The sequence below is a fragment of the Lagopus leucura genome, unplaced genomic scaffold (genome assembly GCF_019238085.1).
Source record: "Lagopus leucura isolate 7727_CA_CO unplaced genomic scaffold, USGS_WTPT01 Super-Scaffold_100057, whole genome shotgun sequence".
NCBI lineage: Eukaryota > Metazoa > Chordata > Aves > Galliformes > Phasianidae > Lagopus > Lagopus leucura.
In genome coordinates, this window is record NW_024962303.1 from 1066242 (window position 1) to 1084727 (window position 18486).

Below are 18486 nucleotides of genomic sequence, written 5' to 3' on the forward strand. Positions count from 1 at the left end.
AGAATTGCCCCTTCCCTGCTAGTCCTGGCTGGCGTTGTTTGCTCCTTCCTTGAAGAGGCACAATGATGGAGAAGCCAGCGTGGCTTTAAAGAAAACAATCTGGAATTTCACTGTCTTCCCCACTAGGAAGACTTCCCTTTCCTGTAGGATTTATGGCTCCGCCTCCCTCCCCCCCAGCCCCCCTAATGGCAGAGCTATGGCCACATCTCCAGTTTGCAGAAAGCTCCAGCAGTTTGGAATTTGTTTAGACAGTGATACCTCTGACTTATGGAAGTGCTGCCAATTGCTCGCTTTTTAAAGAGCAGCCTTTCGTAGTGACCTCATTTCATTATGGTATTGTAACAAAATGCAGTTCAAGTGATGAAGTCACAAATGAAAGGAGAATATTAATGTTCATTTTGACAAATTAGGTTGGAAACTTCCAGCTGTGCAGCGCTGCTTCATTAGGACTATTTTTGTTTGATCTGTAAATTAAATTTTCCTGCTTGCAAAGATTTTATTTTGGATAAAATGGTGTTTTCCAGGAGGTAAACATTTCATTCGAATGTTCTTAATCACTTGAAGCCCTGCGTCAGCAAGGCTGATTTCAACGTCTTGATGTTGGGTGCAGGCTTGAGCGCTTCACAGCAGCAAAGCTGAGATCTTTAATTTCTTCCCATCCCTTTTTCCATCTCAACACGCCATATCCCTGCAGTTCCAGGCATAGAGACCCCGTCTCACCGTGCTGCCAATCCACAGCTCAGGAGCTGGCAGCGTACATTTGTTCCATCAGACTTTCCATGTGGAAATCCAATGCGTTTGAGAAGAGTTGTGGTGCTGCAGATCTGTGGGCAAACCAGTGCACACAGCAGGTGTGTGACGTTCCCCAGTACAGCACCGCTGGGCAGTGGCAGGGCTGGACTCACACCCCCCCCCAAAACCATTGCACTTCAAGCAGAAGCTTCCAGATCTTTTCAGTTTTCACTTGGTCCTGGTAGAAAGCAGGATGCTGCTGGCAGTGCCTGTATCACATATCTGAATGCACGTTTCCTAGCCACCTCATGAAGAGCTCTGACAAATGGGTCATGACCCTGCAGGGGATCTAATGGCCCGTGGAGGAAAATACTTCCCCAGGGTGGGCTTGCCATCAATTCCCAATGTTTGCTGCAGAAGAGAGAAATCGGATAGGGGAAGCGTTTTCTTTTCCACCTGCATGGGCTCCCTGCTGTAGCGAAGAGGAGTAATTGTGGAGCTGCTCCCGAAAGCAGCTCAAACAGCGATTCCTTGAAAGACAGGTTCACACATCTTGCCCTGTCATAGTCAGGGGCTCTTCCAGACAAACTAGTTGCTGCTGCTACTCAAGAAGCATGTTTTATTCATGCCGAAGAGTGTTCTTTTGGCCGCGTCAACATCAAGCAAATGCAGCACGGAGTGGGCCAGTTGGGTTCATCCCAGGAAATCATTCATCTCCCTTAGGGAAGTGCTGTGCAATGCCCTTAAGCCCTCACCGATATTTAATGGTGCGAGCCTGATGCTTAAGCACCATCCCCATGCTGAATCTGCCTTGCTTTGAGGAAACAATCGCTAGCGTCTGCAAAGGCTGAGGGGAAGGATTTGCTTAATGCAGCCCCGAGCCCCTGCCCTAATGGGTTGTTAATCCATAGCCAGTGCATCAGATTTGCCAGCTGACTCCCAGGGGTCCCCAACATGCCTCCGTCCTCGAGACGTTTGCTGGCAGCTTGTGGTTTCCTGGCATCCCCTAGGGAAATGGAGTGGTGACTGTAATAATAACCCCACACAGCCCCCTCCCTCCTGACCCAAAAGCAGTTGGCAGCCAAACTGATATGCACATTACTGGATTTATATGAAGTGCTGCTGAGCAAGAAAGATTTGAGGGGGTTTAACAGCTAGATGGGACTGAGAGATGATCTCAGTGCATTGGCTTGTGCTTGGAAGAAGGGTGAGAGCTTTAAAGTAACAGAGCAGAGCCCTGCAGAGAGGAGAGGTGCCTCTGCGCCCTGACACAGCTGACAGGGCAGTGTCACTGGGGTGGGACCACAGCTGCACAGGGTGGCTGAGTGTGCACTGCACGGAAATGGCATCGGATGACAAGGCTGCTGGTAAGTGGTGTAAACTGCGATGGGGATTATACCCAGGTTCTGACAGGCATGGATAAACTTGGTTGTTTTCTTGCATAGAGTTCCATCACTCTGCAGTCTTGGAAAATGCAAGGGCATCCTAAAGATGGAAGAGAGCTTTATCTAACCATCAGGCTTGTAAGTGATTGAGCCTGGAAAGTTATCTTGCTGTGGGACTTTTCTATCTCCTTAGCTGCTGTTTAGAGAGGACGCTCTGTGTTTATCTGCCCTCTAATCACAGAGTGAATGTCTGTGCATCAGCAGGCCCTGATAATGCTGGCCAGAGATGGCTTCACCCACAGGGACAGAGTGCTCTGCTCGCACATGCACTGCAGTGCTGATCGGAAGCAGCTCCTGCTGTCAGCCAATACATCGCTCTGGCAGCAGCCTCAAACTCGTGGTGATGCACAGCTGCTCCCCTGGTCCTTCTGATATGAGCCGTGCAATTGTCCCCTGCCTGCTTTCCCGCTTTGGGTTTGTTTCCCCAGGCTCCAGCTGTGTCTGCCTATTTCTGTCCAGCTCTTGTGGGCCTTCATAGATTAAGTCCATCAGCCTCATGGAGCTGGAGCTCTGTCTCGAGCACCTCAGCAAAGCAGCGCCTACCTGAAAGGCAGTTCAGGGTACCCACTGATCCCCAACCGAGTGATGGAGACTTAAATCGTGTTCATCAGGGGCGAGGAGCTGTGGGATTAACCCTTTTACTTGCTCCTCACCCCCTTCAGACAGAAAAGCTTTTAATGGGTCAGCAGATAAAAAAGCAGCAGTGAAAACATTCCCTTATCTCCCCTGCCATGCCTGGTCTCTGTAATACAACTGATTCCTGCGATGTGCAGACCTACTCAAACAAGTTTATCTTCATTCAAGGAATAGTCATACAGTGAGATTGCAGTGTAATTACCTTCTCACAAACCCTAGCTGGAAATCTTCACATCCAGTCATTAGCTTTAAGACAGGCAGACAGGCAATTATATATGAATAAATGACTGAGAAATGAATCTGGGAGACTCTCACCCCTGGTCCAAGCCCAGTTCACAGCTGTGGATGCAGAGTGAGCTGCCTGCCAGCTCTACCTGCAGTCAACAGGATGCCCTTGGCTGCTGGATGTCCTGAGGTCCCACAGGTGACCCCAGACCAACCTCCCTGTGATCCTGGCATGGGCAAATTATCTGCTCACCTCCACGGGCTGTGATGGACCCTGGCACAGCCCAGCCCAAGGTTCCTACACCTCCTGAGCATTTCACTCTTGGCTGAACTTCTCCTTCACCTCTTCCCTTCCTCTGTTTTCCCAGTAGGTTTATAAGCCTCTGTGCTGAATGTGTGAAGTCTCCTAAACAGGTGAGCAATAAAACAGTCAAGACCTCGTGGCAGGGAGGCAGCAGCACTGCAGTCTGGTGGTTGGAGCACGCAGGCAGCACGCCAGGACACTCGAGGTCAATGCTTGGCTTTGCCATAAGTTGCTCAATGGCCTGGGAAAGGAGCAGAAGGCAGGGACTTTCCCCAGGAGCTGAGCTTTTCCACAGCAGTCAGCTCTTTTGGATGGTCTAGTGGTCACTAGGACCCATAGTGGCACAGAAAGCCCCAAGGACAATTAGGAATGGCTCTCCTTCCACCAGGGCCATCTACCTTCCTCTTCCTCAGTGCTCTGTAAGACCGGAGCAGCACAGCTGGCTGCTTTCCAAGCCTTTCCCTGGGTGAGTTGCATTGAATACATTTCCCAGCCATTCTCTTTGTGAGAGCTATTTTAACAAGCTAAATGCAACATTCCCCCTGCTCTCAGCCCCTCACAGAATCCCCTCTTCTGAAGCTCTGCATTTAATTGTCCTCTGGTGGGTGCAAATGTCGCTATCTACCTGCAGGAGAAAGGCCAGGCACACAGTGGCACTGCCATACCCCCTGCAATACGAATTCAGGGAGTGCTGTCTGGTGCACACCAGGTCTGCATCCTTCTTCCCTCCCTCTATTTTACCATCAAGACGGATATTTTATCTTGTGTGATTATTTACTTAACGAAACACAGGTATTTGCAGCCCAGAGGGTATTCCCCACTGGGAGGCTGGAATAACAGTTTTGCACTGCACAGCACATCAGGCTCTGGGAGTAGTGACAGCATCCTTTGCAGGGGGAGATGGTGGTGTTGGGAGGAGGAGCCAAAGCAGCTGAAGAGGTTGTTTGATTGTTTCCTGGTTGTGAAAAAAGTCAGCTGGTTGCAGGGAGAGGAGAGGAGGAGGGAGAAGGCAGGGAAGGGGGGGGGAAGGGGCGGGTGGCCTGCTGATGATGGGAACGACACTTCTGGCACAAGCTTTGTACATATGGAAGCCTGGATTCCTGGCGAGCCACGGCTCGTGGGTGGCCAGGTCTCCCTTATCTCCCTGGGGAGGGCGCTTCCTGGATGCGGTGCCTCCTCCCACCCCCCAAATAAAACAGCTACAACTCTCCCTTTGTCTTCTGCAAAGGCCTTGAATTAACGTCCTGTTATGATGCACAGGGGAAGGAGCCTCACCACATGCTCTCCTTCTCCATGCTCTGGAAAAGCAAGTTCATGCAGCGATACAAAACCCCAGATGGGTCTGAAGGGCTTTGACCAGAGCTCTGCTGACCCAGGGTGATCAGGGGAGTATGCTTCCCTATGCTCTCCATGGACAGAGCCCCTTCCTCAGCCCTGGCAGCAGCTGAGCCCAGGCAGGAGGCGCTCTTTTTTCCAGACTGTGGGGAGATGAGAACCAGATGGTGATGGTGCATGCCCTGTGTGCATAGCTCTCACAAAAAGGCAGCACAGGATATGGTCTATGAAGCACCTGAAGGAAAGTGACAATTGGGTCTGGAGCAGAGGAGGCTCAGGGGAGACCTCATCATTCTCTCCAACTCCCTGAAAGGAGCTTGTAGTGAGGTGGGATTGGCCTCTGCTCCCGGGTAACAGTGATAGGACGGGAGGTGGTGGCCTACAGTTGCACCAGGGGAGGGTCAGGTTGGATATTAGGAATTATTTATTACCTGAAAGAGTGATCAGACACTGCACGTCTGCCCAGGGAGGTGGTGGAGTCACTGTCTCTTCCAAAGCCATGGGGAGGTGGTACTGAGGGACGTGGCGATGGGCATGGTGGGGTGGGTTGTGAATGGGCTTGGGCATCTGAGAGGGCTTTTCCAACCTGAACAATTCTGTGATTCTGTGATTCTGTGACTGGTTGCAGCCCCATTACATGATCCAATCTGATCCAATCCCACTCCACAGTGCCCCAGAGATCCCCCCACATCCTGATGAGGCGGTTGGGCCAGTCACATGCCTCATGTCCTGCTCCCTGCCTTGCTGCTGTGGCTTGTATCAGCTTGTGCTCCCTCACTAGCCACCATTGCTGAGGAGTGGGAGGGCTGTGGGAGGGGGACCCTATAAGCAGAATTAGGGGTTTTGAGCATGCTTAATTTCTCTTTTTCTGGACCACACAGGCCTTCCCTGAGGCATCATTCCTTGCAAAATTAGACCACTGCAAGATTTATTGGCTGAGGGGAGAGCTGGAGTTCAGTTGTCTGTCAGCAGGTTCACGTGCAGTAATTGCAGGGGCCTGGCCCCACGTCCCCTCACCAGTCCCCTCTACTCGGGGCCTCTGTCCCTCACGGTCTGTCTGGCTGCCTGCTGCTGTGGAAAGCAGCCCGCGCAGAGAGCACAGCGTTTATACTGTGAGAGGAAGGCCTGGCCACGGGAGCAGAGCCAAGCTGGGTGAAAGGAGCACATCCTGACTGACCACTGAGCTGTGAACACGAGGAGACCTGGACACGAATGGCTCCTGTTTGTCGGCTACCTTCCAGAGCTCAGGAGCTGAGCCCATCTCCTGCTGCTCCTTGGTGGGAGCCCGAGCAGGAGGAGACAGGAGATGGCTCTGTTCCATGCAGCCACCGCTGGCACGGGAGCACGCAGCTCAGCTCAGAAGAATTGATTTTAGCATGCTGCTGACTGACAGCTCGCTGGTCTGGCCAGAGGGTTTGGGCTGGCTCATTAGGGAGCCATCCTCCTTCTTCGACTCATTAATGACGTGCCTTCGCTTTCCATGCACCATGCTGCACTGCTGTCTTCCAGCATGCTTCCAGTGCAGGCGCCTGAAACATGTCTTCTGTACCCTTGGGCAACTGAGAAATATGTAAATGTCAGTCTTATTTGCAATGCAATAATGTTTCGAGACATTGAGGTCATTATGTATTAACCTGGCAGCGACACTATTTAATCTTCCCAAGAGGTTGGAATCAAAGAGAAAAAGTATCAAGCCCATTCCCAGGAGTGTGTCCTGCATTTGTGGTTTTATAATCAGAAGAATGTAGCCTGTGTTTGTACTTTGCTAGGTTAGGAAAGGGCCTTTCTTAGTCGTTTGTTTATTCAGAGGTTAATGCATTAGCTGTAAGGAACCTGCCAGCCAGAGCACAACAGGAGCTCTTTCTCTGTCCATGATGGCTAACCTGTCAAAACAGCAGTGGTTCGGGTTAGCACCCAGAAGTGTAGCTCAGTGCTTCTTTCCTATTGCTTGAACATCTTCCACTGAATAAACAGGTTGGAAGAGCACTTTTGTAGGCCCACTTCTGGACAGAATGTTGAAATACAGATGTGATCCTCATCATTTCAAGTTTTTTTCACCTTGGTCCTTGCCAAAGGGTGAATGAAGATTTGAAGATTTCAGTTTGTTTACTCCATACTTACTCATCTGCAGGCCTCCCTGCTGGCTCTCAGTTGGCTGCGATGACCATTTCTGTTCAGTTCTGTCAGGATCTGATTTGATATCTTTTTCCAATTCAACATCTTTAGTATGTTATCTGGGCACAAACCTACTTACAAAGTGTTTTGGCTGTCCTAAGTCCAAGACTTATCTAGAACACTTTGAATGCACCCAGTGACCTCTTCAAAAAACATGACAGCTTGTCTCTAGCAATTGTTAGGAATTGTTTGCTAATTGTTTTCTGGCACGGCAAATTTGCAGAGTGTCTGCCACTGCTAGCAGAGATAAAGGAGGAGAGATCTTAGCACCTGGGTGCAAAATCACCATTGAAACAACTGCTGTGTGGTCAGGCGTTTCCATTTCCCTCTGAGCTGGGATGATAGTCTGTGTGAGTGCTCTTCATCAGCTGTGGTGCAAAGTCACGAGGTCTGTACCACTCTGTGGGGATCTGTGGACTTAACTGAGTGATACCAGGGTTGCTACCATTCCTATGGGTTTCCCCCAAGGGCCGGCAATTGGAGGAGGTAACTTCTATCAGAGTAGATAACTTCCACAGTGCTACCAGTAGGACCATCTCTGCGGGACGTGGTGGGTGCTGTGTGCGAGCAGGTCCTGCGGGTGGTGAGTTAGACCATACAGATGTCTGATCCACATGCTGTTTGAAGATAACATCACACGCTGTTGAAGGCAGACAAACCATGAACAAGTGGCATAGCAAACTGCACACCCGGACTGCAGAAGCACCACAGTCCTGCTGCACAGCTGAAGACCCCTGCTGCTCCATCTCCAGGCTGAACACGATGGAACTCTTGCTGTCCCTGCATTTTGCTTCCCTTTCACCAGAAGCTGCCAAAGCATCAACATTTTGTACAGGAGCTGTTCACAGAGGGACTTCAAGTCTTAACGTATCTAATGTGAACAACTACCACAAGCAAGGCAGGTAGAAAGCTGTCTTTCCTCTCTTCCCTTCTGTATAATATAGTGTATAAAATGTTGGAAATTACTGTGGAGGTAAGACAGACCTTCAGCATGGCACTACCTGTGTCTGCAAATCCACACTAAATTAGCCATTTCCTAAAGGAGACTACCAATATTAAAGGGATGGAGGATGTGATCTTTGGCAGCTTTTCTGCTACCCTTTGTTGATTGTCTTCTGTAAGCTTGTGCCTGCTTCTAAGGTCTGAATAGAAATGATTCTGATCCCATCTTCCCCATAAATACCAAGAGGATTCCTCTGGCTAATGTGATTACAGGGGAGACCAAACAGGGAGATGGACTCAGAGAGACAAAGCTCTTGGTTAAACAACATAGATGTCTCAAATATTTGCCAACACTTGTGAACACAAATATTTACACCAGCAGCAAGGGACAAGGCATATTTTTACTTCAAGATGTATTGAATGTTTCCTTGAGTGTGCAGAATTCGGAAGGAGCTCTTATATCACTTGCTGGCTCGTTTTCCAGGCCACTGAATGCACTCGGCAAATCTTACTGTTAACAGTTTTTTGTTTTTTTTCTCATCTGATTTCACTGGCATTCCTGCTTTCCCTGAGAATCTTGTGCAGGGAAGGAGAACCAACACGTTATTATTATTTTTCTTCCTCCAGCAAGCAAAGCAGCGTATCAGATTGCAAAATCTCGCTGCCAAAGCTGATTATTTGTGACCCTCCATCCTCCCTCTGACCTGCTGTTTCTTGCTGCAGGAGGGCAGGGCTGTGAGTAAGGTCACACATCCCAGGCCATGCAGGGACTCCGCTGAGCCTGATGAGTCTGCCTGAGCCACTGCCCAGCCCCAGCTCGTCCGCAGACCCCGTGCCAGAGACACACCTGGGTAGGGAGGTGGCTGCTGCTCAGTGTGACCAAGCAGAAGCTTCTGCATCACAGATAGCCAGTCTGTGTATGTGGCCCCATGACGAAGGGCACTTTTTTGGAGGCGCTCCTTTACGAGTGGAGAACCCCCGCCAGGGCTGCTGCCACCACTATCGCTGCTTCCAGCCTCCTTCGTGGTCCGAGGAATGCCTGCGATGGTAGGACACTGCGGGAGAGAGCTCTGATCTTTCTCAGACAGCTGTGTTCCCCTTATAAAACAGTATACTGTGCTAATAATAAATGTGAGGCTTATTTACTGTCTCGAACACTGGCAGGCTGAAAAAGGGAAGCGGTTCCCTCGCAGAGGATCATGAGGGAGGAATCGGTAGCAATAAAATTTCAGTCAGTCCATTCCCCAGATCAAAGGGGAATCCCATGAGGCACTGGTCAGTCAGACTTCAGCTGAGTAACAAGGATGTTCATTTTGGGTGAGAGTTTCAGGCCCATCAGAATGGTAATTGAGGCAAATTAAGCCTTGGTGTTGTGCAACGCCATGGATGAGGATGCAAGGGGGAATATTGCGAATGAATGACAAGCACAGTCCTTTTCCAAGTTGCTTTGCTTGTAGAAAACACATAAAAACTGTGCAGATGTGCTTTGTGTGGGTAATAGAGGGCAGATGAGGCTGTCCTTTGTCCGCAAAGACAAAGCAAGTCAAAATGGTCCATCCTGAGCCCAGAGACACAGAGGTCCATCACATCATCAGCAGATATCCTGGATCTGGCACCAACAAGCCCAGAAATTCTCTGCTGAGGAAGAGAAATTCTTAACACTCTGGCAGTGAGGAACATCCTGTGTGAAATAGGGTGGAAACGTGGGAAGCACAGATAGGGGCACCATGCCTCAAACACCAGCAAAGCAGAAAGCAGCGAAGACTGAGTGCTGCTGCTCCCACTGCAGGCATTTCACGCTGCTCTGCTAAAAGCCCCATGGAACTGCTCTCATGGGCAGACAGGGTAGGGGCTGAGGGATGGCAGCCACACAGCAAAGCCAAGACTGAAAGTGGAAAGAGGATGTTCTGGTCCAGGGAAAGGCGAGTGGGAATCTGTGGATGCTGAGGGTGAGACGTGGGAAGGTGTGGTGAGGCCTGGGACCGCAGGCGTTAGCAGGGACAGATGGAGCTCGCCTAACATCTTCTCTCTCTGGCTTTCTCTGTCTGGCACTATCAGCCCTTTGCTTAACAACATAATTCATACTGGCACTCAGCTTCACACCCACGTATCTACAGGGGAAAGCACAGCCCTGACCTGTACTTCCAGTGCGGTTCAGTGAGTGAGCCATTTCTGTACCTCAAAGTAGAACTGGAACATGGCACTCCCTCAGTGTCATTCCATGCTATGCACTTAATTAACTCTTTTTGTGCATGACTGAGAACCAAGAGATAAATCTAGCAGTGAACAGAAGATACAAGGGTAAATTAGTGGAACATCTCCATGGTCTACTGCCTGGGAAAGGCGAGGGAGGAAGGGACACATGGCGCTGCATTTTGGGCTGTGGGGCTCTCTGGTGCCGCACCACCTACAGCTAAGTCAGGGTTATGGGAGCCAACATCCCTTCTTGACACATGGGTGTTTCACACTCATCCCAGGAGTGTTTGAGTACATTCTTGGTGTGTTTGCTGTCTTCATGCAGTTTTGTGGTTAAAACCCAGCAGTGCTTCCCGGAGAGTGGCCTTTTCCCAACCTTGTAGATGGAGATGTGGGTCCCTATACTGTTCTTTCCTGCGTTTGGCAACAAAAAATGGAGATGTTAAGAGCAAACAATATAAAGAAACATTTCACATCAGTGAAACACAAAGTATTTTTGGCAGCGTGGTGTGGGAATTTGGCGTAGAGAGTTGCTCATAAGCTCTAGACTCCCTTGTCTACAGCAACAAGTGGCACCTACATCTATTGTGTCTGGAGTGTTTGTGGGTCCTAAAAAAGACGGTCTCATAAGAGACTGATAAAGGAACTAAGGGTGTTCCAAGATACTTTCATTAAAGAAGAGTCCTTCTGTGTCCCTAAAAGTTTTTAACTGCATGAGATGTGGATGTTGTCTACAGTTTTGCTGGCATAGCGTTTGTTTCTTGTGCTTCCTGGAAAGACATGGCTATTTCACACCCAAATGGGACTACAGCAAACCATGTGCTATCCCAGTTTGTTGAAGTGTCTGTGGAGACAGCCCTTGCTGTGGCTATTGCTGCATTTAGAGATTCCTTTGCCTCAGCGTGGAGCAGCTTCTTGCAGCATCCCCTGGGGACCGTGATTTCCAATGAAAACAAAAGCCAAAGGGATCCAGAGCTCAGTCCTTGCACCATAACTGTGGGGTCTGTAAATTAACATCTCTATTGTTTTCTCCTTGATTTTGGAACTGAAACTGAAGCGTATGGACCCGAGTCCTTCCCTCACCCAGAGGGGTGATAAAGAAAGGGTGATTGCCGCCAAAAACATCAGTCCTTGATGGTTCTTATTTAACTTAGGAAAAAGGAATAAACCAAATATCCATTGATTTCCCTGTCTCCAGCTCAAGATACACCTTCAAATCTGAAAACTTGGGAATCTCTGGCAGGGTTTCTTTTTGCTAGAAAAACAAACAAAAAAATGTTGTTTTCTGGCCAAAAAGCCCAAGCTGTTCATTTTTTCCCTCTCTCTGTTTTCCCCTTTCCTTTTTTTTTTTGTTCCAGCGCTGTTTCTGAGCAGCTCAGCGAGGAGGACACGCTGTATAAACATGGTACCAGCGGGGTGTTTGGAATGCTTCTCACTCTGGACCTCCTCCCCACGGAGGAGGAGGATGGAGGGGTGGGGGAGGCTGGGTCACAGAGCAGAGGGCAGAGAGGAGATGGCTTCTCTTTTCTGCTTGCATGTCCAAATCTTCCCAGCTGAGGAGAGGAACTGGCGTGTGCTGGTCCTTTTATTTAGCATTCTCATCTCTGCTTCCCCTTTCATCCCCATGTGTCAAACAGCTTGTAGGCTTTGTTTCAGGGGGCCAAGGAATTTGAACTACAGGCCTAAATACCTCAAACATCGTTTGATATACAGTCTGGAAGTGAAGTTCAGTGGTGCCTAGAGCCAGCTCCCTGGTGCTGGTAACCCAGAGGAGAGCCTGGGGCACGAGGCAGTCTGCAGCAATTTCTAGATAAATAAGTGAGTTGTAGAGAACGAGGATTCTTACTCAGTGGTGGCAAGCACTCCTTCAGTCTGAATTCACGCAGATTTTGATGGTTTCTAGGGTGTGTTTGGCCAGGGAGGGAGAAGCTGCCTATGGACTGAGGTATGGGAGTATGAGACAGAGTCCTTGTAGTCTGCCCTGCTCCAGAGAGTGAATGAGGACTGTGCCAAACAGCAGTGTAGTGCCAGGGACCCAAACAGCCAAGGCTTCGCTTGTCACTTTCATCTTCAGTGTACCTGTGCTTCTGCCACAGCTGGTTGGTCAACCTCATAAGTAGTTGTCCTGGCAATGAAGCAAAACTCTGTGCCACTGCATAGCTCAGACATTTCTGCTTCTGCTTAGATGAAAGAGCAGCAACATCAGTTTTCTTCGTGCATGAGCCTCAGCACGGCGAACTACTTTGTCAGTGGCTACAGATGGAACATAGCATGCTGGGAAATGCAGTCTCTATGGGTCGGGCCATGGTACTGCTGAGGACCACGGCTCCATAATGCTTTGTTCATCTGGATTTAGATTCTCCCTTGGCTTCCCAGTAAGTGCTTCTCACAGGGAACGATGGTCCCAGTGAAAGCTCATTGAAGTCAATGGGAGTCTTTCTGTTGACGTCAATAAGTTTGGACCAGGTCCCATGCATACGGCCCTCCTGCTGAAGAGAAATGAGCAGCAAATCTATGTCTGCATGAGGTATTCTGTTGCATCATTCATTGTCTATAACCACAATTCAGCTGGTTGGTTTTTTTTTTGTTTTGTTTTGTTTTGTTTTTTATTGCAAAGCTAACAACTGGAAACACTTAAGAGAGGAGGATAAAGAGATGACCATGCCCTCTCTGCCCAGGGACATGGCTGTCACCATGCCACATGGTCATGGGAGGTCTGGCTGTGATGCTAGCAGTGCTGAGCTCCTCCTTCTTGGAAGATCCTCTGTTCCCCCAGGACTCCATGGTGATGGTCCGTCTGGGGAGAAGCAGATCAGGTACCTGATGCTTTCAGCTTTGGGGAAGGAGGCAAGGTTAGGAGCAGAGAGAGCTTTGTGACACAGTTGTGGCAGCTCTGAATGTTCTCTCAGAATAAAACTGATTGGAGAGTTGATACAAAACCAATGATTCGAAGCTTATTGTGAGAATTTTTTGTATCTTCCAAGAGCTCGAGGACTGGCAGACTTGTGGGTATGATGCATCAGGAGGTGCCAGCCCTTTCCAAATTAACAAGCTCTTGAGAACCAGTCTTTGAAGGAGGCAAGATGCTGCCCATCAGCTGCTCAGTGAAGTGGGACCGTGTGTGTGGCTGTGCTCCAGCACCCTGCTGTTTGGACGCTCAGTGAGCCCTGAGCACTGCCACCTTCTGCAGAGAGCTTCCATCTCATGCCATGACTGTAGGCTGCCTGCACACCGCTCTGCTCCTCCATGCCATCCTCTACACCTGCTGGTGCCTGGCTTCTGCTGCACAGCCCTGAAATCCCTCCAAAGGAAATAGAGAGAAGAGGCAAAGCCCGAGCTTCTGAGAGGGGTCCTGAGGCTGGCTGAAGGCAGAGCAATGGAGGAGCTGGTCTGTGCCTGATGTCTGTGAGAGCAGGGTGCTAAAAAGTGACCCGGCTTACGGTCAATTGGCACCTTTTGAACTGCCACATGGATTTTTTTTTTGCATGCTTGTTATTTCTTTCATTGCAGGAATGGGATGCCTTTCACCTTGAGTTGGCTGATGAACTGAATAAGGGAATGCCCCTTCAAATCACCAGCAGTGACCACAAAAAGGCAGAGGCTGGCTGTTCTAGCCCTGGCATGCCAAGTAATAATGCATTATTACACCCCTGCTTCACTTCACTCTCAACACTTGCTTTTCTTCCTTGAACCAAGTGCTACCTTGTGGCCATCCGTGGATTTTAAGTTAACCCTGCCATCACCTGAAAGGCAAAACCCACCATGGAATTAATACGAGTTCACTTGGCAGATGAGGCAAATACAGAAGCCGTTGTAAGAGTTTGGAATAATTGTCTTTTAAATATCTACATATCTATAATATGTACTCATGTACATACACAAATGTGTGCGTGTAGGCAGAGACATGGCGAATGTGTATATATGCACGCGTGTGTAGAGACGAGGGGAGGGGGTACTTTGTACAAAAGGCAAAGGTGTAGAATTTGAGGGTTGCCATGGATACAGGTCAGATGCCTTTGTTCTCGCATTGTGGTGTAGCTTAGGGAGATGAGAGATGCACCAGCTACAGAGAAAGATGAGGGGAGAATTAAAAAAAATAAATAAATTGGTACGTGAAGGAAAATATCCATACTTTATATCAAAGTTTGAAATAAAAGGCAGTAAATGAAGGCAATTTACAGATGCACATGCGATTGAACTCACGGAGAGTCTGGGAAACGACTCAGTTGAGTGGCATCAAGGGAAATATCATCGTGGTATTGTCATGGTCACAGACAGCCCCTCTGCGGAGCCACAGAGCCACTTGTCTGCAGTCACTGTAGTGGTACAGAGCCTGATGGCTCCGTGCACAGCCTGAGCAGACGGATGTGCGCCCGGACAGGCTTGTGTGAGTGGCTAGCGCACTTCTGACTTTGTCTTTCCCTTTTAAAGTCTTCTCCCTTGCTTTCTGTAGTTCCAGGCTATTTGATTTGGTGCTGGGGAGGAGGTTTCAAACCGGGATCCATATGGGGCCCGTCAGTTGCGACTGGATTCATTTTAAAGTTCTTGTTAAGTCCAACAAAAAGCCAAAGATTAGAGCTGATATGTTGGCTTTTCTCCAAATGCTGATCCTTGAAAGGCTGCCTTGAGACCTCCAGGCGACTCTCTCATTCTCCTTTTTCTTCTTGCTCTTCTCTCTTTCTAATTGCTTCCCAAATTTGGGTTTATTAGCATGGTTTTGAAGCCAGGTAATCAGAACCATGAATGTTTTTTTGTCTCCCCTATCACTTTCTGGTACCAATCAGATCATGTCTCTCCATTGGTTCAGAAAGTCCACTTTAGCATCTTGACCACCAACATCAGAGCCTTGGCAAGGCTGTGGCCTTTTGGGATCATGCTTTAAAACCCGCTGTGAGCCAGCAGCTACATTCCTGGCAGCCTAACATCCATGTCTGAAGGAAAAGCAACGTGGCTCTCATCCGCAAGCTGGGAGCGCTGCTTCCTGCTCTGCAGCCTGAGCTGCAGCCTCCCCTTCCCTGTCCCTGAGGCTCACTGTTCAGGACTTGCATGGTCTCTGGGCTTCCACCTGGATCTCTGCTTCCACAGATACTATTGCCAAGGCCACACCTCTGCTAGCAGTGCGAGGACAGCAGTAGCTGTCATGGCCAGTTCCTGTTGTCTCCCACAGTCCAGCTGCACTCCACCACTGGAGATCTCTCTTCCAAACTCAGTTCCTCCCCGACTTCCGCATCCCGGTACTGACTGCTCCCTCCGGGAACAGCTCTGACTGTCCAGGCTGCGCGGGAAGCAAGAGGCTGCCAGAAGGAGAGCAGAGCCTCATTAGGAATTGCATCTCATCAAACAAGGAGACAGGGAATGGAGATCAGGAGGGGGATGGATATGGGTGACACCCGGTGCCAAAACCAGGAGGCCAAATGCAGAAAGGGCGGCAGGCGGGAGCTGGGGCTGAGTCCACCAGCCCACACCAAAGCTCTCATGGCAAGGACACTGCAGCAGATGCTCCTGCTGTGTTCTGAAATGTGCCTGATTTGGATGACCCTCCAGAAGCCTGTGTCACACTTGCCACTGCGTGTGTCTCATGGGCTGGCTCTGGACGGGTGCTTACAGAAGGCAGCTTTGGGAAAAGCACTCGCAGGGCTTGGAGCTAGCAGGGCACATCTCAGAGCCAAGAGAGAGAGGCTGAAGGTGTGTGAGACTGCACAGGGAGAGCTCTGCTCATCATCCTGCCTTGATGGCCCCATCCTGCCCCGTGGGGATGGCAGTCCTGCAGGTTGTTCTCACTGCTGCATGAGAACAGCCGTTCTTGCTGCAGCAGGGCAGCCTGTGCTTTTTTGCAGGTATTTTGAACTGCAGCTGCCACGAGGCCTGTGTGCAACAGGGGGCATTAAAAAGCCATCACGCATTGTATTGTCCATCCATTAATTTAAAATATACGCAGCTACATATAAAATACTACCTAACACGTAATATTCATGCAGTTTAAATTAGACAGTAGGCCAATATATTTTCAATATGCACCACGCAACCCAATGTGTGCTCTGAGCATGTCAGATAGATGTGAAATGTGTGTGTGAGATGCATCTGGACCGGGAACAGCTTGCAAAGCCATTCAGGAAAATGGTGCGAGGGGTGAGGGGTGGGAATGGGCTGGTGATGTCTCTGGGTTTGTGGCTGCTCTAACTCCAAATCTCCTGTCCTGGGAGTCCCCCAGCATGTGTTGGTGACCCCAAACATGTGGCCAAGAAAGAGCCGGACAGCCCTGCTGCCTGCAGCCCATCACCTCACTGCCACAATGGCCGTGCAGTACAAAGGAGCAGTAAAGGAACTGACATTTCCATTCACTCCTGCCAGTGCAGGGCTTGCTGGTGATCCTTCTGCACAGACAGGGTTGGGGAAAGTCAGTTCCCCACTGCATGCAGGGTAGGAAGGGACAGCACTGGCTTAGTCCTGTGCTGTGCACCCAGGGAGATGCCCACCCCTGCAATCCATGCAGTATCTGTTGCATTATCTCTCTGGCCTTGTAATTCCTACAGACTGGCTGTGCCTGAGGCCCTGGCTCTGAGCACCCCAGATCTGACACACACACATACCTGTACTTCTTTCCTCCTCAACTCTGCAAAGGGAAAAATCCCCTGTTAGCCACGGGAACTGCACAGGAGGATACTTCTCCCATACTTCTGCCATGCAGGATTGATGTAAGCTAGAAAGCCATAGCAGAGGCAGAGGTGGAGCAGATGGGGAAGTTGTCTGGTTAGGAGACAGATGCTGGATTTGCAGCTCAAACCCTGGTCTTATCAGCCCTGGTCTTTTTCCTCCCCTCTCGGTCACCCTCCAGACTCAAGAAGAAAGCCCAGCTCCTGCTCCAGAGAGACCACAAGGCTGGTGCTGGAAGATGCTTCATATCTCTGGCAACATCTGGGGAATTTTTATTTAAAGGTTTTAGTACATCAATGTGGAAAACACTGTTAGATGTGGTCATTACCCACAGCCCTTTTTGTTTGAAAAGAGAGACAAAGCTCCTTCTTTTGGAAAAAAGAAAGTTCTAGAGTTCTGCCTGCAGCCATCTGAGCTCTCAGCCCTGCTCATGGCCGACCCCCAGCATCCCCTTTTCCTGCTCCAACGTAATGGGAGCTCAGAGGCCGACGCAGAGACACAAAGTCAGCATGCTGGGAAATCAGCGGGATGTGTGCAAACCGGCTTGGATAAAATCACCCCAGGCACAGCCTGTACCATAACACCACCAAGAACAGTGAGGCTATGAAGCCTGAGAAATAGCTCTTCGCCTCTCCCCATCCCCCCATTGCTTTTCCCATTCCTGCCGCTCACACCTGGGCTCCAGTTGCTGCATCCAAGGACCACATTGAGTCTCGCTCTCGCAGCACTGCTAAAGCTGGGACTCCAGCTAAAGCTGGGTTATTCTGAGCTGAGGTTTTCCTCCTTGTGGAGGGACTGTGGCTGTACCAGGCTGGATGTCCTAGCTGGCTTTGTGGCTCAGTGCAGGGAAACACCCAGGAGCCTGCAGCAAGCATCTCTCATTCCAAACTCCCCCAGTTCAGAGATTAGGCAGAAATTCAAACAAATGAAGGCAGTTGCTGGAGAGGACAGGAAGCAATTACAGACCACCCTGTATAGGCAGGACAGCTCGCAGCTTGTGTGGCTGCTGCTGCTGTTTAAACAACAACAACCCCCGGGCCGGGGAGGGCAGGAGCATCTCAGAAGAACAATGCTGGAGCGAGGTGCTGGAGGAGTCACAAGGAGGATGGATGCAAAACGCTCCAGCCCAGGGCCCTGGGTCCTTGTGCGTGGGTCGGCAGGGTCCCGCTGGCAGGAGGAGCACAAACAGGATGGGTTCACGGACCCAACAGGAGCCGGGACCTCCTGGTACTGCGCCAGCGAGCAGACCCACGCAGGTCAGGGGATGGGGCCGCAGGATGCCTTTTCCATCTGCGGGGCCATTTTGCAGCAGGATTTTTTTCCTTTGCCATGAGGGAGGCATTTTCAAGCTGTTTTCCCCAGGATATCCCAGCTCCGCCTGACAGCTGGTTCCCATTGGGCTCCTGACCAAAGGCAGGCTCCAGAACGGGTGGGAGTGGGCGGGAGCGGGGGAAGGGAACCTAATAATGATGAAGACGAAGAAGAGGAAGGATGAAAGGCACTGAAATGTGGAGGGTGGAACCAAAGCAGGAGGACACTCGGTGGGAGGGGCTGGCGAGGCTTTGAAGCTTCTCGCTATGGGGAGCCTCCTTTAAACCCTACACCATATTGGTACAAGGTGGGGGAGGAGGGTCTGCCTCTATTGCCCTCTGAGATATTGCAGGGGGTCGTGCCCCCCATGTAGGATGGGCTGCTTCTGTCCATTCATCATTGTAAAATGCTTGTCCCATCTCCCACGGCCTCCCGGTCCCCTGGCATTGCCAGTCCTGGTGTTCCTTGTGGGAATGGGCTGGGGAGGAGGGTCCCCAGAGATGCTGTGCTGGGAAATGACCTGGAATGAGA

At 50.2% G+C, this 18486-nt stretch overlaps 1 long non-coding RNA gene across 1 annotated transcript in view; it reads left to right on the forward strand.

Annotated features, from left to right (window-relative positions):
* The window catches only part of LOC122188239, a 61394-nt gene that overhangs the window by 28608 nt on the left and 14300 nt on the right, over positions 1–18486 (forward strand). The window lies entirely within an intron of this gene.